This window comes from Castor canadensis, chromosome 10 (assembly GCF_047511655.1).
Source record: "Castor canadensis chromosome 10, mCasCan1.hap1v2, whole genome shotgun sequence".
NCBI lineage: Eukaryota > Metazoa > Chordata > Mammalia > Rodentia > Castoridae > Castor > Castor canadensis.
Genome location: NC_133395.1, coordinates 32,556,487 through 32,581,864, shown reverse-complemented (window position 1 = coordinate 32,581,864; position 25,378 = coordinate 32,556,487). Strand labels below are relative to the sequence as shown.

The window sequence follows — 25,378 nt, the reverse complement described above, 5'->3', positions numbered from 1 at the left end:
GTGTCACAAGAACCTGTAAAAGAAAAAACTTTTTTTTTCCTTTTAATTTCTGTTTTATTCTATTAAATTTCAATGGCTTCTAAAGTATGCTGAACCTAGAAAAATCTCAAGTCACAATTTAGTATGGAAAATTTTAGTGTTAATATTGTCTCTTAGAAATAAAGATATGAACTCTCAGAATAGATTTAATCTCATAAGCTTATTTAAAGGAATTCTTGTTACTAAGAGCACCATTAAAAAATACTGATGGGATTTACACAGCCCTTCACAGACCCAATAAGGTACTTTTTGCCATCCAAAAGCATGATAATGACACTTTCGTGGCTTTCATTCTTTCAATCCCAATCAAGGGACTACATGACAAATTCTAATCTTAGCAATACCTAATGCACTCCCACAGCACATCACCTGGAAGCTGTGTCCCTGACTAACTCATTCTTATGAACTCAAACCAAAGAGTTGGTCCCAGTGAACTATAAGGATGGGACAACAGTGATAATGATAACAAAGGAATGCTTTGGTAGAATCCTAAAATCTGTTTCAGAAAATAATTGGTAGTAAGAGGAAATATAAGTCACAGTTTGGTACACCCAAAGAGTTCAAGAAAACAGAGGCCACTTCAAGTGTCTACAAATACTTTTCTTCTTTTGAAAACTATAATTCCCTGCATGGCAATATTCAGTTGGATTCAGAATATTTGAGAGAAACAAACAAACAAAACTTGTTGGGCTGGTAGACTAGATCAAGTGGTAGAGTTCCTGCCTAGCAAGCATGAGGCCCTGAGTTCAAACCCCATTGTAACCAAAAAAAAAAATTGTTAGCTCACTTCTTTATCATAAAATCTATCTTTACCATTTTACATATTCCTATTCTATATTTTCCTATGCAGAATTTTTTTTAAAGTTCTCTGTAAAGTTAGATTTTTTTCTGGAGAATCTATCTTTTTGTGAAAATGTAAAACCCTGTAAAGCATTACTTATAAAATGTTATGAAGACACACATATGTCAATAGTACAAATTAGTTGAAGATATCTCCATTATAAACCACTTTAATTGTAAATAGATACATTGGTTTGATTTGTTCCTCTCTCTGTTCTTCCAATCTATGCACATTCTCTAGGGAAAAGATCCAGTCAGTGGGTGTGTATTCTGCAGCTTCTTGTATCAAGTGATATTTAAAATGTGGATACCAGAGTGCCCCTTTTACAGAAATGGTAATTCCATCCCATAAACATCCACCATTCATTTATTGAGCCTCTACTATTTGCTACTACTATAAGTAAGGAGGTGAAGAGACACAGCGATAGCACGACAGAAAATCATACAGTCCCACAGGTTTGTAATAAAGTGCAGTTCAAGTGTAAAAGCACATGCAAGAAGAGGTGAAGAATATTTTAATTTCCAAAATTACTCTTGATGCAAAAATTGCACAGTTTTGGAAGACAAAATAGTTTAAAGAGTTGTGTTAGTGGAATATGAAATACTCCAAGGATTTGAGAACAAACTGAAGTTAAAAAGATTTTCATACAAGTGTTTTCTTAAGAGCAAGCTAGGGGTATAAGTCATGACAGAACTGTACAACACTGCATAACAGGTGACAGAAGAGTGAGAATATAACTCTGGGAAAATTCAGCAAAAGAGGCTCTAAAAAAGGAGGAGCAAGGAAGAAAAAAAGGAGGAAGATTGGAGAAAGAAGGAAGCTGAGGAAAGAGTTCGTCATTTTTGTGGAAATGAGCCTAAAAAAGAAATTTACTATAAATCACTACTATATACCATATTTCTTTAATGTTCTACATTTCCTAATGTAAGTCGCCCACTCCAACACAATTTTCATCCGATCTTCCATATATATTCAGGAAACCCTACAACACACACACACACACACACACACACACACACAAACCCTTGCTGTTTATTAGGATCCTTAACAAAATTATTGAATGTACAGTGTTCCAAATGTGGGTTGACGCAGGCTGAACAATCAGGGTATGGCTGAGGAACAGCTGACATTGAGCTAGTTATTCATACAAAAATCAATAAGCAGGGCAAATACAGGTTTTGTAGGACTTAAAAGTGGTACAATTTGATAGGTTGTGTTTAAGGAAAAAATTCCACAAAAATATAAATCTGGATAAAAGAGTTAAGAAGAGACTACACAAAGGGTACTGAAATTAAAACTTCATTCATTTCAATGTAAATTCACTTCTTCCTGTCAGTCAAATTATGGAAACCTTTCTTAAAAAATATACAAATAATTACGTGCAAGACTATTCATCACATAAGAATCTCAGAACTCTGGATCAAGTAGGGAGTGGACGAGAATATTAAAAATAAATTGTTTATGAAGTCAATGTTTATCATTAATTATCCAAATCATTTCCTATGTGCCTATCATTAGCAAATTCTTTTAATTAAGTACATGTCTGATATAGAAATCATCTCATTATGTTACTATAATTGGATAAAAGCAATTTATGCCATTACATTTAAATATGTAATAATATCCAATGCAAGATAAATATATATAGAATGTTGATTGCACTAGTTTTCAGTTACTCTTATTAAAACCTGTCAAGAAACTAAATTATAGACCATATTATTATTACAGAAAATATGCGGAAAGTAATTTTTTAATTCTGACAATGAGAGATACATGTCTGAGAAAGAAGAGTCAGATACCTTTGTTGTGACTATGCTTTGACTAATGATGGAACTTTCCTTAATCCATGCTTTTCTGTCAGCTCAATGCCTTTTCTTCCAGAATTTTCCACTGAGAATATATACAACAACATCAGAAGAACATAAAAATAAACATGTCAATGAAGCCTACTCTTACTCTGAGTATTGTCTTTCTCCTGCATTCATTTTGACTTTGTGTTTGGTGACAAGATTCAAGGAACAGCAGGAAATACAACTTTATTTGATGGTTCTGCTTTGCCACAGAAAAGTGGGTGCTGACCCAGTCTTCCCCTTTTCCTGATAAGAGTCTGTGCTCTTCCTTTGGAAAGACATATCTCTGCTGGTTTCTCTTGTCATGTAAGCCTGTCTCAGGGCTCGGAGGAGGGCAAGTGACCCAGACCAGACCAATTGGGTTTTCTTTCTTGAGAGACTGCATCTGTGTCCACCAGGATGAAAACCATATGGAAGCCACTGGCGCTGGTTGTTTCCAAGGGCACTGCCAAGAGAAGACACTGTCCTTCCAGAAGCATGGGAATGCAGCAATTCCTTGGAATCTGTTAACTATCCAGAACCCCTCCTACAATGTCCTCATATGCTTCATTCAAGTCCTCAGATGCTTAAGTTAGAAAAGAACTAGACTTGATTGACAGCAATGTGGCCCAACATGGGAACAGACAATATTCAATCACTGAGTTGATAGGGTCTTACTTCTAATTTTCCAGTTCCATTCACTTCTATCTCTAACCATGAAGCTGCATTTAAGGAAAATCAGAATGCAATCTTCTTTTTTTAATGGTGTGACTGGGGTTTGAACTCAGGGTTTTGCGCTTGTACAGTAAATGATCTGTGACTTGGGCCACAACTCCAGTCCCTTTTGCTCTGGTTTATTTTGGAGTTGATGGTCTTACACACTCTTTGCCTGGGCTGGCCTCAAACTGTGATTCTCCTGATCTCAGCCTCCCAAATTCTAGGATTATAGGTGCAAGCCATCAGTACCCACCTCAGAGCACAATCTTAAAAATAAAAATCTCTTCCCTATATCTCCCCCTCAAAAAAAAAAAAAAAAACCTTACATGCAAAATTTAAAAACTACCATATCAAGTCTAAAAATCAAACAAGATGAAATATCAGGGTAGTGGTGTTTCAAATGGAAATTCCCAAAATGAAAATGAAATTCTCTTTTTCTTCTAAATGTTTATAAGACCACATGGCTTAAGAGATAATCTCTTGTGGTTTGAGACTTCCCTGAAGTCTCTCTCTCTCTCTCCTCTCTCTCTCTCTCTCTCTCTCTCTCTCTGTCTCTCTCTCTCCCTCTCTTTCTTTCTTTCCTTAAGACCTTGCTTTGTGGAGACTTTTAGTTAAAAATATTAGTTAAAAATCGTTAACTTTTAAATTAGTTTAAATATTTTAGCAGTTTTTATTTGTCTGTGTTCTTATAATTTAAAAAATTAATTTTGAAAAATTGAAATTGGCAAGCCAGTTACCTCCAATAGCAGAAACTGTTTTATGTACTTAAACAGCAAAAACGAGAAAACAGAGAAAATTTCTGGTATTTTTCCAAGCTCACCATTTCCCTGATGTTTTCACCATCAGTCTAGAAGGTTACCACAGGACATTCAACTATGAACAGGGAAGGGTGTCCTCTGTGGAGTCATTCCATAAACATCCCCATTGCCTTTGTGTACTGGATCAGGCTGGAGAGCCTGCACCTCCTCACGTCCCTGCCCACGATAGAACTTATTTCAGCAACTGCTGAGCTATTTGCTCTGTCTTCAGTATGAATTCTCTAGAGTTGGGCCAAATGTATTTCCAGATGAAAGCACTTTTCTTTTGGTGGTACTGGAGTTTGAACTCAGGGCCTCACATGTGCTAGACACTCATTCTACCACTTCAGACATTCCATCAGCCCAGATCAAATCACTTTTAAAAGTGATTCTATGTCCAATAATTATACAATGAAGTTTGACTTTTTTTCTATCTATAATTCTGAATCATTCAAATTAGAAAACACTCAAGAAGCAATCTATCAAACCCAGGTATAGTTGAGTACACCTGTAATCCCAGACATTTAGGAGGTAGAGGAAGGAGTATGCCAGTCTGAGGCCAGGCTGGGCAAAAACACAAGACACTATGTGAAAACTAAAATCAACTTTACCACATGTAGCTCATGTAATAAAGCCCTTCCAAGCATGAGGCCTTCAGTTCAATCCACCAAAAAAAAAAAACCGCCTAGCAGTTGATCTAATCTTTCAGACTTGGCAACCATACTTAAAGCTGGGTGTGGAAGGGGGAAATGTATACTTTTAGCAATACGTACATTTATTTTTAATCTTTTTCTTATTTTAAACTGATACACAAAAACATAAAAGTTGTACATATAATGGGGTACTTGTAATGTTTGTTACATGTATATGTTGCATAGTGTTTAAATCAGATTGAACAGATTCATCTCATCAAACATCATTTCTTTTTTTTTAAACACATAAATATCTTTTTTATTTATTATACTGAACAATTTTAATTGCAACAAAGTCATCCATCGAGAACACCAACTTGGATTTTATTGGCCAACTGTTTTGATTGCATCTATGTGTAAACCTCACAACCATTCAGGGTAGGCTCTTCATTCTCATTCTACAGTGGAGGGAACTAAGAAACAGACAGGTAAAGCAAGTAGATGGAAGAGTTGAAATTTTAACATGGAAACCATCAGTCTAGAGCACATCCTGCTAACAATTTTTCTGAGACCTTAAGATCATAAGAAAATAAACATTTGAACTAATGGCGGACTGCCAGCTCATCTTTAACGGCTTGGCCTTATACCTATCAATGAGGTGCATTGACTGACCACCAAAAAGACTCACTTTGACTTCCATTTTCCTTCAGACTAACAACACCCACTTTGGACTATCTTTCATGGCCTCTCCTGATTTATAATACACTTAACCATCCAGTTGTCCAACCATCCATTTAGCTAATCATTCATCCATCTACTTGTGAAACTGGATGGTGATGCCTGAAGGTTTCTCTGTGCATATAGTAAACTGCAACTTACCTTGATGTATAAACAGACTCACCTATTCTTTTAACAAGTCGCTGAGTCTCAGCCAGACATAGCCAACTGTTCAAGCAACATTCAACACTGACATGGGCTGCAATCAGTCAAACTCTCTTTAGACCTCACTTCTGTATTCTGTGCACCTCTCCTTTTCTCTGGCTATAAATATCACCAACCCATGTGGTGGGTCTTGGCATTCTGAACTATTTTTGGTTATGACTGCTTCTTGATTCTGGAATCACAAAGCCTACTGCAATCTATAAAGTGAGTTTTTTTTCATTTATTCATATGTGCATACATTGTTTGGGCCATTTCTCCCCACCCCACCCCCCTCAAACATCATTTCTTTGTGATGAAAACTTTCAAAATTCCTTTTTCTAGATTTGAGGAATGGACAATATGTAATTGTTATCTATAGGCACCGTACTCTGCAGTAGGACCCCAGAGCTTCTTGCTCCTATCTAAATGTAACTTAGCACACATTGGTCAACCTTCCCTGTTCTCAACCTTCCTCCTACCATTGTCCCAGTCTCTGATAACCACCATTCTACTCTCAATTTCTATGAGATCAACATTTTTAAAGATTTTTTTTAGATTAGTGAGATCATGCAGTACTCATCTTTCTGTGACTGGTTTATTTAACTTAACATAATGGTCTCCAGTTCCATCCTTGCTGTGAGAAATGGCAGAGTTTCATATTTTATGGCTGAATAGCATTCCATTGTATATATGTACCACATTTTGTTTCGGTTGTTTTCATTTCTTAGCTATTGTGAACAGTGCTATCAACACCTATAAACCACTGTGTCACATTTACTAATGCTGAGGTTATATCAAAGAGTGTAAAGAACTAAAGTCTTGGTGGTGTCCATATTTTAAGGCCTCTTTAGAAATCAAAGGTGAAGCAAAGTATAAACTGGGCTTCATTAAAACGACAGTGTGATTTACGGAACCCGGCAGTGACTTCAGAAGATGTCTCTTTGTTGCTTATGTAATGGAGATGGTCCACACACTCATGTTTCCACATCCCCAGCTCGGGTTGTTTCTCTTCATTGACACCAAGCAGAGATGTGAGGATTTGCTCTCCCATGCTCCACATCCTGACAAGAGTCTACATTTCTGCTTTTGTTTGTATTCCACAGATGGGATTGGGAGTGACATTGGTATTGTAAGTACCCGGGTCCTTACAAGTGTGTGATCCGTGCTGGGAGTTCAGGCAGGGCCGAGCAGGCCATCCCCTTTGCCCAACACATCAGCTAGTGATGATGGTTCCAACCCTCTAAAAGTACAGCTGCTGTGGCTCCTCTCACAAGTTGCTGGCTGTGGTCACATGGTGGGGATGGGTACACGTTGACTAGGCGTCCATGCCCCCAACAGTGTTCACCTGACAGAAGCCAGGCAAATTCTCAAAGCTCTGCTGCTCTTCTTCATGTGGTTCTCCAAGCCTGTTTCTCTTATCTTATGGCCACCAACCTCTTCACGTGTCACATGCATGCTCCTCCAGCACCACTCTGCAACTCTGAGCATCCTAACCCAGTCTGCTAAGGCTCTTTGTCACTAAGTGGTGGGCAGGTGCTTCACATCTCCTCCAGTGTCCAATAAATGACATTTGTTGACATCTTAGTGGGCCCCATAAAACTGCTCTTCCCAGAAGGTGTGAACAAAGTTAATATCTGGTGTTTATTTCTTCAGAGTTCTAGGCTACTTATGGGTATTTAGGTTGGACTGACATCACGGTGAAGTGCTCATATTTTCCAGTAGAGAATCTTTGCTTGTTTCTTCAGGATGCTTTCTTTTTTCCCAACATCACTGATGTCACCTCAACCTAGATTGCTCAGCCCCAGAGGACAGCATGGCTTCTCTTGACACTGGACAAGATTCTGGTAATCCCTGCACAATAAGGGTATGCATATACTTTCGCCCACAGTCAGAGAAGCACCAACCCATTTTCCTGCCATTGTCTCCTCTCCAGCATCACTGAGCCTCTGCATAGTGGTCCCCTAATTTGAGGGGTAGTTTTTTGGCTCCACTTTCTCTGTCTCCACAAGGATCTCTCAAGCCTGCTTTAAAAGTCCAAATTCCAGCCAGGTGCCAGTGACTTATTCCTATAATCCTAGGTACTTTGGAGGTTGAGATCTGGAGGATCACAGTTCCACACAATCCTGGGAAAAAATGTTTGCAAAATCCCATTTCAACAGAAGAAAAGTTAGGTATGGTGGTACACACCTGTAACCCCAACAATGGCCAAAAGCCTAAAATATGAGGATCATGGTCCAGCCTGGCCTAGGAAAAAAACAAAGCCTTATCTCCAAAACTAACCAAAGCAAAAAAAGACTGGAGACATGGCTCAAGTGATACAAGTCCTCCTGCCTTGCAAGTGTGAAGCCCAGAATTTGAACCTGAGTATAGTAAAAAAACACATCCCCCAAATCCTGGCTTTGGAATTTTTTCCTTGTCTAGTTAGGGGTACAATCCCTGCCTCCAAAGCAAAGACTGTCCTACTATGTCCAGGCCTTCATATTTCTTCTCTAAGCTTGTATAGCATCCTTTCAGAAAGAGATTCAATGCTCTTGAGGTTGAAGTTTTACATGTTCTCCCCTTTCTATAACACACTTTCATCATAGTCTTATGATAGTCTCTGGTACCAAATCAGCTGGGATCTCTGAGAATCTGCTTTCTTGCTGAACACCATTTTTCTCATAAGGTTGCAAGTCTAATCTCAGGCTGATTTTTTCCAGTTCTAATCTGTACAGATGTGTCTTATACAAGTGCTCTTCAAAATGCCAGAAAACTGTGCATGTGTAAGAGGTATGAATGTCATTATCATAAGAGGTGGGCGTGCATAGGTAGGGCTTTCTTTATATCTTCATAACTCAACACATCTCACACACCCCTTTTTACTATTCATGGTGCAAACATAATCATTCCAAGTATGAGTTCAAAGACTGTTTAAATAGAATGTTTCTATCTGAATTGTGACTGAAATCTCAAAATAATAAATGCAAACGCCAACCATTCCCACATTTCAGTTCCTACACTGGAAGTATTTTCTAAAAATTCACATGACCATTGGTCCCTAACTCCCTGTTGGATATAAAAGATAGGGTGTGGAATCTCTTTTCATCTCCAGTCAGTTGAGAACTTCAATAAGACCAGTTACAAAGCATCCATACACAGATGGGATTTAAGAGGATTTGGCTACTTTGTTTTTCTCCCACAAATTTCTTGGTTCAGACTGAGGAGAAAAGGTTTGTCTGTTCTTGCTACTTTAAGCCCCACTGTTTATCTTACTTTTCTCAGGTAACATCCTCCAGTTCTGTTAGAGCCTAAGACAGGCTTGTTTTGGAGATTCACATGTACTTCAATGTAATAACCAAAAATGCTCATTTCAGTCAGAGTCAAAGTTTCTACCTGGCCTAGCTCAAACCACAGTGGGTGGGCGATCAGTGGTAGAAAAGGAGGAAAAATGTGGGTTATTCCTTTATTCTGTCAGTGTCTCCAAGAAAACACCCCACTCACTAGCTATAGCTTCTAACCACTCTGACTTTGGAAAATGGAAAGGCAGAGGACTTACAGGCAGAAAAATACTTTGCTCATTTGCTGCTAACCTGGAAATTGTTTCTACAGATTGGCAGGTGACTACCCATGAGTCTTTCTCTTATGGGTGTCCCTTCATAAGTTCCATGACAGCATGCTCTCCATGTGTGTACTTCTGTTTGCTCCCAGATGCATCACTGTCTCCTTGCCACCCTGTATTTCAACACAGCAGGGTTCTTCTGGGTTTGGCCAATTGGTGGTCCTGGGTGAAATGGAAGGTGAGAGGGAAGAGAAAAGCCAAGCACTTTACTCCAGCTCTCTTTGGCTCTGTTGCCCTCTCCAGGAGCAGGTGCGTTCCTTCAGAAACTCAGTTCCTATGGAAAAGCCCCAGCATCTTTCCAGTGGCCCCAGCCCACAAGCTTCAGTAACACCAAATTTAAGGATGTAGTTCTTGCCCATCTCTGATTTACCTGTCATCTCTCTGTCATTGTGTAAACAATTCCCTGCACCAAACTTCTTCCATTGTAAATACTTGAAGTTGTTTTTTCTCTCATGAGGCATTACTGATATAACACTAATATACTTGGTGTCTCCCTCATCACTGGTAGGGACCTTCCCTTCAATTCTCTAACATGGAAAAGTACTTTGGCTTTCCACTGCCAGCTTTGCCCTACATCCCTGGTCACTGGGAGCACTTAAGTGTCTTTGGCTTGAGATTTCCTTTCCCTTTGGACAGCCATATTGGATGGAATCTAAAATGAACCAATGTCACATGACTTAGATCTGGTCCACTGGACAAATGTAACTTAGAAACTGTTAGTAAAAGCCCAATTACTTCCTGTCTTATCCTGAGGATCCCCAAAAGCAGACTCTGAGACAAAGGCTTCTGCATGAGCACTTAATTTGGGGATGTAATTCCAAGGAATTTGGGAGTGAGGGACGAGGGAACAAAATGTGAATGCCTTGCTAGTTTCCTGTGACTGCTTTACCTTATTACCACAAATGCTGGCAAACTTAAACAGTGCAGATTTATTATCTGTATGAAGATCAGAAGTCCAAAACAGGTCTTATAGGCTAAAATAGATGTTAGCAGGCCAGGTTTCTTCAAGAATCTCTAAAAGTAGAATCCTTCCCCTTGCATTTTCCAGATTCAGGAAGCCAATATTCCATCTTTTACTTTCACATTTTCACTTTCATTCTACTTCCTTCTTCATATGAGGACTCTTGTAAGTATTGACACCACAGGGCTAACCCACAATAATCTACCAATCACAGAAAGTTTAATGACAATTGAAAAGTCATTTTTGTCACATAGGATAACATACTTACAGATTCCAGGAATTAGGACATGGCCATCCTTGTAATGTCATTATTCAGCCCATCACAGATGCATTGGCTACTGCTATGGGAAATTCATTCCTTCAGAACCTGAGAAATTATCTTATAAATCCATCTCAGAACTATCCACCTAAAGGAAGGGAGGAAGACAAAGTTATTTGGCAGTAGCATCCTTTATGGGTCAAAGTTATCCCCAATGGGTTAACTCCTCCATAAGTTCAGGAATCCTGTGCAATAATGATTCCATGTTGGTCATGTTGGTTCTAACACATCCCATGCCATAGTTCCAGAGATGACTCAAGAAGCAAACAGTTCAAGCTAAGGTGCAATCAATTTTTTTCTCCCAAAATTTGTTGCTTCCTGCATGGTTGCTGTAGTAATGACTGGAATAAGAGACAAAGCCCAGAGAATTTGAAGAAATTCATAATAGCTGCTTAACTCATTTCCCCACTCTAATCTAAAGCAACAGATAACTTTACCTAATTTATATCTTTAGGGACTACTATAAGGAACACATACACACAGGCTACCAAAGATTGGACAAATGCCCCAAGAAAGGCAGCTGAAGAGATTATTCTCCCTATAGTTACAAACAATTACTACTCTCAAATGAAATCCTTCTCAAAGAGCCCTGTGAAAAGAGATACCTGGAGAGAGTCTTTGAGCCCTGACCTGGCATATTTGTATGGTGCTACAGAAAGTGACAGAACCAGGAGATGGGAAAGATAAATAAGCTAGCCAGGACAGTCATGCTATCAGGGACAACTGCCTTTTAATGAACATGCTTCTGGACTTGTTGAAAACTTTAAGGCTCAGCAAGTCATTCCTCAACCATTTATCAGAAAAGGGAGGAAAGTATCTGTGCGTGGTAACTAGAAGTAAAGCAAGGAGAAATACTGCTGCACTGATAATCAACAGAATGCAAGCTAAGACACACTCTGCTATGTATCAGATAGGCAAAGACTAAAATGAGAAAATATATACAGTCTTAGAGACAGAATGAAAACATGGGCATTCTGACACTTAACTGGTAAAAAGCATGGATTGATGGAAGCCTTTAAGAAGGCAATTTGGCCTTATCTATCAAAATGCGAACAGTGCAGACTCCTTGACTTGGAATTCTATTTCCAAGAAGAAAAATTTTATGGAAATTTGCAAATGTATGAACAAAAGAGCATATCAAAGCATGTTTTTTGTTCTGTTCTTTTTCATTCTTCTTGTTGTTCTGGGTGGGAGTACATTGGAGTATTTACAAAGGTTCTTACAGTGTATCAAATATATCATACTTGATGAGAAAAAATTTTTATTTAAAAAAGAATGAGTTGCCTGTTTATGTATTGACATGAAAATTGGCTCATAATTATATAAAAGAAAAGTGCAAGTTGCAAAAGAGTGTGCTAGGTTCTAGTTTATATCTTTACAAACAGTATGTGTGTGTGAGAGTTTATGTGTGATGTGGCTATCACTTCCTATCCTTGATATCACAGCCAGGGTCAATTCTCAGAAATGAAACTGCAGCCCACAGCTGCTTCCTTTGTGTGACTTCCTGCTTTGCTTATCATACTAAAGGGGAAATGGGTGATCAAAATGATATAAATTGTGAGCTCTCAACGTATTGGCAGTGATGCAGAAATCCAGGACAGGGTGTGATGGTGTACATCAGTAACCCCAGAAACTCAAGAGACAGATGTTGGGAGGATCATGGTCCAAGGACAGCCTGGGGCAAAAAAGCTTGAGATCCTATCTGAAAAATTACTAAATCCAAAAAGGACCGGAGGCACTCAAGTGGTAGAACATCTGCCTGGTGAGAATGAGGCCCTGAGTTCAAAGAAAGAAAAGAAAAAGAAAATATACTCCCTTAAACAAACATTGTATATAATCCAATGATAGATGTGGCCCAGTGGTATTTAGACTTTATTGCTATTCTTAAACCTGTAAGAGCTCCTGAAATTACTATAGGAAGAAGTGATTTGCTTTAAAGGCTGAAATTCTGTAACTGAAACTCCATTTCTATTAAAATAATTTAATATGTGATTTTTTTTGTTTTGTTTTGTTTTGAGACTTTTTCCCTTTGTTGTTGTGCTGGGTGGGAGTACATTGTGGCATTTACAAAGGTTCTTACAATGCATCAAATATATCATACTTGAATTCACCCCCTCTGCTGCTGTCCTTCATTCCCACCTCCCTCAATTCCTGGAATAGTTTCAGCAGGTATCACTTTTGCACTTACATGCACGTGAACACATTCTTTACATTGTATTCACCCTCGTACTCCCTTTCCCCACCACCTTCCCCCTCCCACTGGTGTCAAACCTCTCCCCTGGGCAGGATTTTCTCTACTCTCCTGTTCTCCGATTTTGTAGAAGAAAAATGAGAAAAGGTAAAAGTAAAACACAACACTTTTGCTTGTTTGAGATAAAGATAGCTACATAAGGAATTTCCCTGTGATATTTCCATGTATATGATATATTTTAACCCCCAAGCTCTAATTTTCCTCATTCTACTTTAGTCCATTTCTTATGGTGATTTCAGCCAGTTTAAGGTTTCTATATTCATTCTTGTATAGAGAGTATATCAACCATATTTAAGTTCTTAGTTTCCTTCTTTTACCTACCCCTCCTGTGTGTGAACTCCCCTTAGTGTGACCATTGTTTCATAATACTGCTGAATTTGTATTAGGTCTATATTCCACATATGAGAGAGAACATGTGACTTTTGGCCTTCTGAGTCTGACTATGGCAATAGCCAAGATGCCCCACTACTGATGAGTGGATTGGAAAAATGTGGTATTTATATACAATGGAATTTTACTTAGCACAAAGAAGAACGAAACTTTGTCATCCACAGCTAAATGGATGGAACTAGAGAACATGATCTTAATATGTGATTTTTAAAGCAAGACAGTACTCCTAATTAATACAATTCTTGAGATACAGCAGGATATATTTATATATGATCATATACCCAAAAAAGTCTGGTGAGTTTAACAAGTTTGTAACAAGTGAAATATAGATATTCCATGGATGTTGTTTTCTTGAAAAAGAGTTGTCAACACAATTTTGGAAGATGGAAAGAAAGGTAAAGAACTAAGAAATTGGACACCAAGTATGGGGACAAGTTGACAAATATAAAACAAGCCACTTCTTTCCACCAAGCCCAGAATGACTCAGGAACTAGAAGCACCAGCTCCCTCAACAAGTTGGGCAGGACCTGTAAATAGGTCCTGTTGTAAAGTCTGGACTAGGAAGTTAGAATACTAGAGCCCTTTCCCATCTGGCACATCTATGTAACTACACTTCCTCTGCCCTAGCAGGACACTAGAGATTTATTCTATGAAGAAACACAGTCAAAAGAACATCAGATCAGCCCTTCTCAATTGATGTCCAGGAAAAAATTTAGCCCTGATGCTGTAAGGCACTCATTGCATGTAATACATCAACCTCTCTCGTAGACTTCTAAAACAGTCCCAGTTATATGTTGTTTTGGGAAGAACAGAGAAAATGAGTACTCAAATCATTTTTGTAGACCTTAATACTCTCATAAATTTCTGGTTAAAACAGGTTGCTTTGGACACTGTGACCCCAGGCTCATAGTAGGACCACTTAGATGGAGAAGGGATGAGAAATGGAAGGAAGGTAAGGACAAGGGAGAGAAAGGGAAACAGATAACACTGAGAGTCTCCAGTAGTTCATTGTTCTACTTGTGCCTTTGCCTCCAGAATGTTGTCACCTGGGTGACAATCTCTCCTCCCTAATCTTTAGTTGCTGAAAGGCACACATTCATCCTAAAGACTGAGTTGCAGCATCACTGAGGATCTAACATTTGAAAGAGCCACATCACAGACCTGCAAAGTTGCCAGTATTTTCAAACAGTGTCGGACTAACACTTTATGTTGACTCCATATTTCTGGCTATTGTTTAAAAATACTGGAGCACTGTGTATGGCTGTTCTTTCCAGTCATGTGCTAAGACCAAGTCATGATTTTGATAAAGTGATCAAATAAACTGGCAGATGGGGTCTTAGTAACTTACTTGTCTAAGTTTTGGTTCTGTTATGTGCTGATCCCATCAAATCCTTCACTTAAAAGTGAGAAGATTGACAAGGCACTGAAGCCTCAAGCCTGTAATCCTAGCCACTTGGGAGACGAGATCAGGAGGATCTTGGTTTGGGCAGCCTGGACAAAAAAACTCACAAAACCCCATCTCAAACAATAGCTGGGAGAGGTGGTGTGCACCTGTCATTCCAGCTACAGTGGAAAGTGTAAAATAGGAAGATCTCAATATAGGCTAGGTTGGGTAAAAAGGCAAGACCCTATCTCAAAAATAACCAGAGCAAAAGGGGCCAGAGGTATTTTACTTAAGTGGTAAAATACCTTCCTAGGAAGCAAAAAGTTCAAACTCCACTACTGCCCAAAAAAGAAGATTGATATACATATAAGATAATGGAGAGGAAAAGACAACTATAGGTTTCAACATCTGAAGTCTGACCCACAGTAAAAATCTGATTCATTTATAATTCAGTTGACTTCTTACTTTAAATTCCAATGTGTTTCTGGAGTGTGCATTTGAGGCAGGGGGCCTTATCAGGTCTACATTAAACACCATCTTCCTTACCTCTGTGTTACCAAAGCAGAACTAGCCATTACGCACACAGTGAGCAGCAACACTGGATGACAGTCATCTTTTCAACTGGTGCTGGTCAAAGCTCAGAAACACACTGCAGCACACCACCACCCCTTCCATCCACAAGATAATGAATTGTCCCTCACAAGGAAATTAGAAGTAAGCTGTGTTCTCAAGAGAGAATGATCAACACTTGTGACTGCTGCCTACATCTTTGCAAGTTTGGGAAAACTATCACTATCACAGTAAGAAGCAGTAGGAATCCAATACAGTGGAAAGGGCAGAGGATAAACTTGGGCCTCCTAAGAAAGAAAACCAGAGCCTTTTCCAGATTAAACAGAACTTAGTTCCAGGACCAAGAAGGCAAACTTGTTTAGTGAGCATTACATTGGTTACATAATTGCCCCCTTGCAACTTATTTTGCCCCCAAAGCAGAATCCAACAGTTTTGAGAACAAAATGACATTGGCTACCCTGGAAAAGGGAAAAAATGATTTTATCTATAAGATGACTGAAGACATCAAATTTAAATTCCAGAATTGCACCCACCATAGTCAGCAGAAAACCCTGCCAATACAGGCAGCTTATTTGGAAAATACCCACAGCCCAAAGACCTAGAGCAAACAAGAATAGATTTCTTGTCCTAGGAATTAGAGACAAAGACACCTGGGGCATATTGTGGTGACCCACCACTGTAGTCAATACATGACAAACCAGTCTTGCCAAAGGTTAGAAAAGCATCCTGTGTTATGGAAGAAATAATTTTACATATGTAGATTTTCTATTCAAATTCGCTGTGATAAAAAGAGGTATCTCCTATAAGAACTACTCACTAAAGCTGTATAAGTCTAAGACCAGTTCCAGCATAACCCACAATGTGAAAAACTTAGCAAATTTAACTGAATTTGCTGGTGATAGTGCACCCTAAGTCACTAGATAGCCAGGACCAGAATCTATTCTGAGCCAGGCATATCAGTTATCTAGTCCCACAATACTACCACATAAATACAACCACAAAACCTCAGTGGTTTATAATAATAAACATTTATTTTTCCCACAAATCAACAGTCCACCTTGGCAGTCCTACTGCTTGGGACTCACTTGTAGATCTGTATCAATTGGAAGATCAACAGGAGTCTGGCTGGTCTAGTTTGGTCTTTGTGCTTAGTTGGGATAGTTCCTGTCTGACTCATGTAACCCTTCAATCAAGCACGCTATCAGAGCCTTCTCCTTATAAAGAGGCTGGAATTTAAGAGAATGAATCTGACCTCTTGAAATCAAGCTCAGACTAGATATATCTTCTCACCTGCTGCCAAAGAAAATCAAAGGTCAGCCCAAATTTCAAGGTGACAAAGTAGACTCTATCTCTTCACAGGAAGTGTTTGAATTTCACATTGCATGGAACAAGTTCACAAGAAAGATGATAAATCTAGCCCATTGGGGCAATCAATCTACCACAGCCACAATCTGCCATAGCCTCTTGGCACCACAGAATTAGTTCTGTGAACAAATCAAAAGTATTTGATTAAAGGCAACGTGGTATCCTAAAAGAAAAAAATTAATTATGAGAAATCTGCTGAGAGATGAATAAAGTCTTTATTTTAGTTAATAGTAGTATTGATTTACTTAGTTTTGATAATTTACCATGGTTGTGTAAGATGTTAACACAAGGAGAAGCTGTGTCAAGGGTATATGGGGTGTCTGTACTGTCTTTGTAACTTTTCTATAAAGTTGCAGTTAATTCAAAGTAAGAAGTTTATTTTTAGAAGATACGATTAAAAAGAACTTGGGGTATAGCCATTTTGGTGGCAGCACCCTTGACTGGGTACATCACCACATCACGGAGAATCATCCATTCTTAATTCAGAAACTCCAGGGTGCCAGGAACATTTGATTATGTGTGGGGCACTGAAAAACTGACAGAGGCTTTGGCCAGGGCCACATTACTGCAGACCCCCAAGGCCACCACACACTGAGCCTCAAGCTTTAGCAGAGGAGGGGCCAGGATGAGTAGGGCAAGGGCTGTGCCAACATCCCTTCTCAATGTGATGGGAAGCTGTTGACCCAGCTGGCTGTGGTGCTTACAGCAAATGCCACATGGCCACCAGGCTACAACACTTGGGGATTCTCTTTTCTTCCCTTTTAAGGGAGTGAAATCCAGATTTAGCCATCTCCTTCTGACTCTTTCCAATGTGCTTAAGAAAGGGATCTTTCCTTCATCTCTACCCTCATGTGCCCCAGAGATGGACACATGACATATAGTGCAGAAATGGCAGCTCATCCATCCCTCTAGCCACTGCAATTGATCAGGGATATTGATTGTCCCCAAACTTAGCCAATCAAATATTTCCCATCCTACTTGATATAAGATCACTGGAAGCAGAAGGGTCTTTCTTTTCCTAGTTCCAGTAACAGCTATAAAAATAGAGCCAGGCACAGTTCACTTCTGTGTGTAGGGAATTCTGGTGACAAAGTTCAAATGAGTTGGTCATGTTTTTAAGCCCTTTATTACCAACCAGGACCTTTGCCCATGTTGCCCTTCTAACAGCAGAAAGAGAAGGGCCTACATAGGCTCATCAAAGAGATAACTTATTTCTCTAGAAATCCTTAGGAAGATACACAGTGTGAATTTTCTGTTTTGAAATGACAAAATATAAGAATGCAGGAAAATTGGGGGATATCTAATTTCGTAGGTCCTTACCAAAACTTTCTGGCTAGCTATTCCCCACCTTAAAAGACATTCATTTCCTTATTTTAAAGGGGCATCCAAGCTGAGTGCTGGTGACTCATGCCTGTAATTCTAGCTGGAGGTATGTTCCAAATGGTAGAGTTCTTGCCAGCATGTGTGAAGCCCTGAGTTCAAACCCTAATAACACCAAAAATAAAAACAAAGTACATCTATGAGAATGCAATGCCACCCCCTTATTCCAACCACTGTTCCTAAGGCAGAGACAAAGAAGCGAGAAAGCAAAGCCTTGTTATTGAAAGAAAGAAACTCCAAAAACAGGCTGGATTTCAGGAACACCCATGGTGTGATCCCTGCTTTAAGTGACTTATATGTCAATTCATAATTGATTCAGAATCAGGAAAGGAAGGTGGGTGAGTAATTGAGCCCTACCTCAAACTCCAGCACTAAGAGGTTGGTGCTTTATCTTGTATGCTTTTGGGAAACATAGGGGCTCTTTGCCAGTTTCAGGCAGGTTTAAGATAGATAATTCTTGTGGTGTGTTCTGTAAAGGTACCATGACAACACAATGGATCAGCAGGAAAAGGATAAGACTGAGAATTAATCCAACAACTAGTAAGCAACAGCAATAGGAAAATCAATGAAGACTAAAGTTAACAGAGTTGCAATTAGTGTGGAGAAGCACTGAGGAACACAAAGGATTATGCAGAAGATGGAAGAGTTCACAAAATCAGAAATACAGCAGAAGGAACACATCCTGTAAGACAGCACACAGATCAAACTTTATAGACTGTAAATGGATACATTCCCTTGTTTTCTTTCTGGAGAGAAGAAGCAGACAGCTGGAATCCTGTCTAAAACAGAAGGAAAGATTTTAAAACCCTTATTTATTTTTCCCTTGGAAAGGATTTGTCCTGCAAATTGTCAAGATGTATAGATGCTCTTAAGGGATTTGGCCAAGATATACACAAAAGAATGCCTTGGTTAGATACCGAAAGGCAGTTCCCTGGAACCTTAAACCATAGCAAGCTCTTGGGAGCCTCTAGGTCCACCTCACAAAGTTAGAAAATGAGGCTAATTACTTTCTGTGTTTCCTTTAACCTAGATAAGAGCATAGGGCTAAGTGATTCCTAAAGATTTAGCAGATTATTGAACCATGTAGACCAGAAAAACTTTAATCAAAACACATTTTTACTTATAAAGGCTAGAGAAGATGCTCAAGGGAGTTTGACATCAGTCTTATTCCTCCAACATCCCTTCCCTCACTGGGATTCTATTAAGTACTGAATTCCTCTAAGTGCTGTAAGCCTCCTCCTTTGTCACAGTTTTGCATTAGTCTCTAAATAGTGCAAATAAGTGTCCTTTGGTCTCTCATGAAAATGTAGATTTAGTTTGGCATTGTAGTCCAGCTAACAAATAGGACCAATGAGAGGAATGAACGAAATTTTTTAGTTCCTGACATAATAAACACACACACACACACACACACACACACAGTATCTATCCTCAATTACATATTGCTTTAGCTAAAAGGAGTTTGCAAAATAGATACCTTTCTTATAAGAATCTGATAATCCACCTCTATTTCCGTGGCAGTCTGTACTTCTTCCTTCTTTGATAGTTGCCCCAGAATTAAATTTATCAAAAGAACAGAGGAACAAAGAAGCTTGAATTTGAAAACAAAAAACTTAATAGTAATCAAAGAACCACCCAAGCATTCCTTAGCTAGATCCAAGATTATTATTCATTAGCACACTTATGCTTCTACCCTATTACAAAGAGCAAAACTTATTTCTCAAAGTTAGTTGGAAGCCTTGAAGTTCTTTCCCAGAACTGGATTGAAGTTGTTTTGTTTTTGGTTTTTTTTTTTTTTTTTCCTCCAACTTGGCCAGCTGCACTTGAATTCAAGGTTTCTGCCCTAGAAAGAATGTGATTGTGTCCAAGTGGAATGAGTCACTTGAATTCTAAGCAGGAAAGTTTTCATCTCTTTAAGAGGAGCTGGAAAGAGTTCCATTTTTATGGTGAAATAGTGCTTGAATCAGGCCAGGATGAGAGAGCTATCCTATCTCATTTCCTCTTTTCCATTCCTTGCAACATAGGGAGGGGAGGAAGAATTGACAAGAGGGAGAGACAATTTGAACTCTGGCAACAGGCCACTTGGCTGTGTAGATTTACCAAGTAATCTTGGCCAAGAAAAAAAGTTCCTGAGTAAGGGTATGGAACATTAAACTCCTCTGGGATACTTGTTAAATGCTTGTTGGCCGTCTGTAGAGAGCCCTAAACCTCATTGAGTCATGCTGTCCTATTTGTTACTGATAGCTCTACAGACTACCTCCCACCTCCATCTTCTTTGAAATTGTCTATAAAGTTATGCCACTGTTTTTGAGAGTTACAATTGTTTATCATCTCTCAAACAGGATTAGTTTTTGGAGTAGTTTGTTGACAAATGACATTTTCAGATATTTCCATATTAAAATGTGTTCATTAGGAACATGTAAATCACCCAGGCCTTTTTTTAAAAAATAAAATATCATTGCTGAGGATGAGGCAGTTTCATGTAGTCGATGTTTTTCTGCATATTGTTTTATTTAATCATTATATCTACCTTAAGAAAGGGAAAGTACGTAATATTAGTTCAATTTGATAGACTCTTGTAGGCATTTAGTGAACATTTACATATGCAAGCTACTATACTATATGCTTTAAAAAATACAAAGCTGTGTTCCTGCTCTCTCCTAGCTTTTAATCAAAGAGGAAAGACAAAAGCACATATAACAACAATTCAAAGTGAACTATGAAAAGATTCTGGTTGTTAGCCATAAACAAATGGAAAAGAATTGAAGGGTTAGATGCAAGAAAGTGATATGATTATACCTACATTAGAAAGATCACCATCCTGGCAGGGAGAAGACAGACTGAGAAGGAGAAAATGAGGCAAAAAAAAAAAATACATTAAACGATAATTATCTAGGCTTCTCCATGAAACAGAACCAAGGACTAGTAGAAGACAATTAGATAGATAGATGATAGATAGATGATAGATAGATAGATAGATAACATGAGATTAATTATAATGAACTAGCTCGTGAATATGGAGGCTGATGAGTCCTATCATCTGCTATCTACAAGCTAAAGAAATTATAATTCAAGATCAATATCTCAGCTGAAGTCAAAGACAGAGAATTTATTCTTTTGCCTTTTTCTTCTATTCAGGTCTCAGATGGATAAATGATGGCCATCTCTCATGGAATGGACCATCTGCTTTACTTAGTCTACCAAATCAGATGCTAAATTCTTCTGGAAACACCATCACAGACATACCCAGAGGTGACATTTAAACTAATATCTGTGCATCTTTTGCACTAGTCAAGTTGACATTTAAAATTAACCATATCAGGAGGCAACTTCAATAATCTAGGCAAAATATATTTTCTAACCTAAGGAGGAAAATACAGGGGAAGTTCAAAAAAAAGATTTTAGTGAGGTGACAAAATAAGATGGTTTAGCAAATGATTGATTGATGAGAGAATGCAAAAGAAGAAACAAGACCCCTGCCTCTTGCAGGTGGGTGGAAAATAGGCCATTTGTAGGAAAGCATGGCAAAGATGGAGAAGGGCATTTGAACCAGACCAAAATAGAAGAGCATGGGAGGCCCTCAAGGAACAAGGACATTGATGTGATAGTGAGAGATACATGCAGCAGCACCATGTCAGACAAGGTTGGGAAGGCAGGTTGATCACCTGTGATGATCAATTTCATGTGTCATCTTGACTAAATTAAGGGATACCTGGAGAGCTGGTAAAGCATTACTTGTGGGTATGCCTCAATGAGAATGGCACCATCCAAATGGCTTGGAGCCCAGAGGGAATTAAACAGTGTAGGAGAGGTAAATTTTTACTCTCTCTCCATTTCAGGGCCTAGACACTCTTCTTCTCATGCCTTTAGACAGTATTCCACAGTCTCCAGATTTTGGAACCCAGGACTTGTCCAAGTGGCCCTTAAACCTCTTTTGCCTTTGTCCATGGACTAAAAATGATACCATCTGCTTCTCTAGTTCTGAAGCTTTCAGATTTGGACTGAGTCATACAACCCAAACAACCAAAGCTTTCAGGATAACCTAATTTGAGTCTCTCGCTCTCTCTTTCCTCTCTGTGTCATATACATATACATATATGTATTTGTACGTTATTGGTTCTATCTCTCTGGAGCACCATGACTGCCAGGAACAGTTTAGACATTAATTTCAGTACATAATGGAGAAGCTTTTAAGCAATAGAATGACATGATTAAAGAAGTTCTCTTGGAAAATTAAGCTAATCAATGAAGAGACCTAGATTCCAAAAGGTTAACTGGTAAGACAGCTAATTAGTGTCATGGATGGGACTATAATGCAAGACTCCAGACTTCTAGTCCATTTCCTCTAATGAGGAGGAACCTTGCCTTGCCTCTTAAAATTCTAAGTATGTCCTCCTCTTTCTAAGAAGCCTTTCTACATTACCAATTTCTACAGGCTTCATATTTAGTTTCAGCAGACATTTAGCCCATTAAAATAGGGGGGAGATGGATGCTTCCAATATTCCTAATCTTACATTGTTCCCATCATAATACTCAAAAAAAATCTGTGATTGCCAAATGCAGATAATGGCAATGACCTCATAAGGCTCCTTCAGAGTGGAAATGTACTGGAAATAAAAGAAAAACTAAAGATCAAATACTTTAAAATAATACAAATTATTATTATTAAGACAACAATAAGAATAACATTTTACTAAAGATTTATTCTTCAACAGGGATTATTTCATGCGTTACTTCATTTTGTCTCACAAATAACCATTGGATAAATGAATAAACAGACTTGGAAAGATTAAGTAATCTATTTGATGCATCATAGTAAATAGTGGCTTCAGAATTTAAGCCCACCTCTAAGTAGAATCCCAGCCCTTAACAGTCTGCTATTCGATTCTTCAGAATAGTTTTCTAGAGAAAGTTCAAAAGCAGCAAAAAGAGAACACCAGAGTTTATCTTTTTATAAGAGCAATAAACAGTGGTTTTCTTGTGGCTGTACAAGCCATTATAGCAAACAGTTGTCTTTTACTCTGCACCACAAAGAAAACCTACCAACTCAAATTGCAACTGTACTCATTGGGAAGAACAACAAGTTCCTATTACACTGGAAATAAAGATTGGGGAAGAAGACATAATGAGAGGGGAGTGACTGCCATTAAACTTTCTTATTTTAAATAAGCACTTCAATGAACAAAAACAATCAGGAAGTTAAAATAAGCTAAATGCTAATCAGTGTGTGTGCTTTATGCTTTGTGTGCATGTTGCACTCACACAGAATGGGAGGGGAAGCCCTGGAAAACCAAAGGAGTGAATTCAACCTAAAGCAGTCTTCTTTCCTGTTAACTTCTGAGTTACTATTTCCAAGACATAAAATGCACTGTATTGGCTCTTGTTTTTATCAAAGACCTTGGGTAGTTTTTTTTTTTTTATTCTCCAAAGTGAATTTAATAGAGAAAAATGCCATAGGATTTTGAACAAATATCCTTAATGTAACTACATTAACATCTGTCTTCCATGTTTATTCATAGCCAAACAATGAATTATGACTCTACTTTTCTAATAATCCAGCTTGAGAAGGATGAAGGTTGAGCTTGATTAGAAAAACTCACAGGAGAAAAATTAAGGGAAAAAGGAACCATGGAAGGAAAAAAGAAGTACCATGATCAAAGCAACAATGTGGAGAAAGGAAAGAAAAAGAGGCAGAGTGACAAAGAAATTAAAAATATGACTGGAGCAGGGAAAAATTAATTTTTCCAAGTACTAATTCTTTAATTTTTGCCATCATTGTTGACCTATATGCTCAGTCTCATGGTAGTCTCTGGATTATGTAAGTGTTGCCCTGTTGCAATATCAAATGAAGTAGCTAGGGGATCCACCCAATTGGTTGTAAAGCAATTAGCAATATATGACTATTCCAGAAGGAACTAGAGTTAATTCAGATGAAGAGAATAGATGGAAGTAACAAATGAAAGAAGAGAAAAAGAACTAGGAACAGGGAGAAAGAACCACTCATAAACACAAGAAATGGTTCTGATGGAACAAGGTGCCCATTTAAATTTTATATTCTAGTTGGAAAAAGCAGATAAAACAACTGAAGTAGTATAAGAAAGGAGAAATGAGTCACAAATCTCAAAGATGTTGTTACTGTAGATACCTAAAACTTAAAACCGTAAGTTAAACAGATAAAATACACTTGAAACTAAATGCATCTTTAAAAAGAAAGACAATGGAGTATAACAAATAAACTGATGTAGGTCTAGATAAAGACACTACGGTGGTTTATTCCAAGTACCCAGACCTAAAAGAAAAATTATTTATCGACAGGACATATTTATCTGAGATCATATACACAATCATTCATTCTATGTTTTGTAAGTGAGATAAAATTCCTTGACAGAAAATGAAAAGAACTTTTATATTCAGTATGTCAAACTAGTTGTTAAAGAAAAAAGGACTTGATATAGAATCACTAAAGATGTTAGAAAAAATTATTTATAGTAAATTTTTCCTTCCCAGATTTTCTATAAATAGCAATTTTACATTAGAAAGCTTGGAGGGAGTGACTTCAAGCAATTGTCTAAAAATCCACATTCTATTCCTCTCAACAGTACTGATTTCAAACCAAGTAAAATTTCTTCTTATTTAACTATTGCTCAGAATTTAACAAGGCTTGGGAAAGGAAATGCTGCAATCAGTCTTGAAAACATCTGTCAGTCAATTCTAACAATTATTTTTAACTCCAAAATGGGATAAATGAAACCAAAATTACCAACTTTCAGAAAAGATATTTTTCCTGAATATTCTTATCATTTGAAATTATATTGATTTGGTGCATCCTTTTTCTGATTAAAAATATGTTATGTTACTGTTTTGCTGAAACAAAAAATTATATTAAAAAAGAAGCCAGTTGGTCCACAGAAGAGACTGGTAAAGACTCAAGACAAAGCATCACTCTGATTCAGCTGTAAGCAAAGCATAACATGACTAACTTGCTTGGTGAATCACCACAGCTACTCTCTACCTAGAAATGGCACTGCAAGGTAATGTAAGGGTAACTACTATGCATTGTCTATAGTCAGTTCTTTATCCCTAAATGGAAAAAGTGCTGCACAGCCCAGCATCTTTGTAAGAGAGACAATGAAAAGCCAAGAGAAGTATTCTTCTCTTCTTAATACATCTAAAGATTTCAGCTTGGAGGCTGAAGAAAAGGAAAGGGTTGATACCTTGGAAGTCACCCCTTTAGAATCCTCCACATTTCTTTTTCCACTCTGCTTCCTTTAAAGTTCTACTCCACACCTTCACACCCATGGTTAATAATGAGTACTGTTCATCTTCAAGGTGCCTGAGAATGTGCTGCCATTGACTACAGCTTAAAAGCATTTGCTCATCTTGC

The 25,378-nt window shown here is 38.1% G+C and overlaps 1 long non-coding RNA gene across 1 annotated transcript in view; it reads right to left on the bottom strand.

The window, feature by feature from the left end:
• The window catches only part of LOC141411448 (uncharacterized), a 42,533-nt gene extending 22,792 nt beyond the window's left edge, over positions 1-19,741 (bottom strand). Inside the window, exons 1-2 of the long non-coding RNA XR_012436196.1 lie at positions 19,472-19,741; positions 10,604-10,742 (exon numbers count right to left, since the gene is read on the bottom strand). This is a non-coding gene — a long non-coding RNA (uncharacterized lncRNA). The remainder of the gene's footprint in view (positions 1-10,603; positions 10,743-19,471) is intronic.
• Between the last annotated feature and the right edge of the window lie 5,637 nt (positions 19,742-25,378).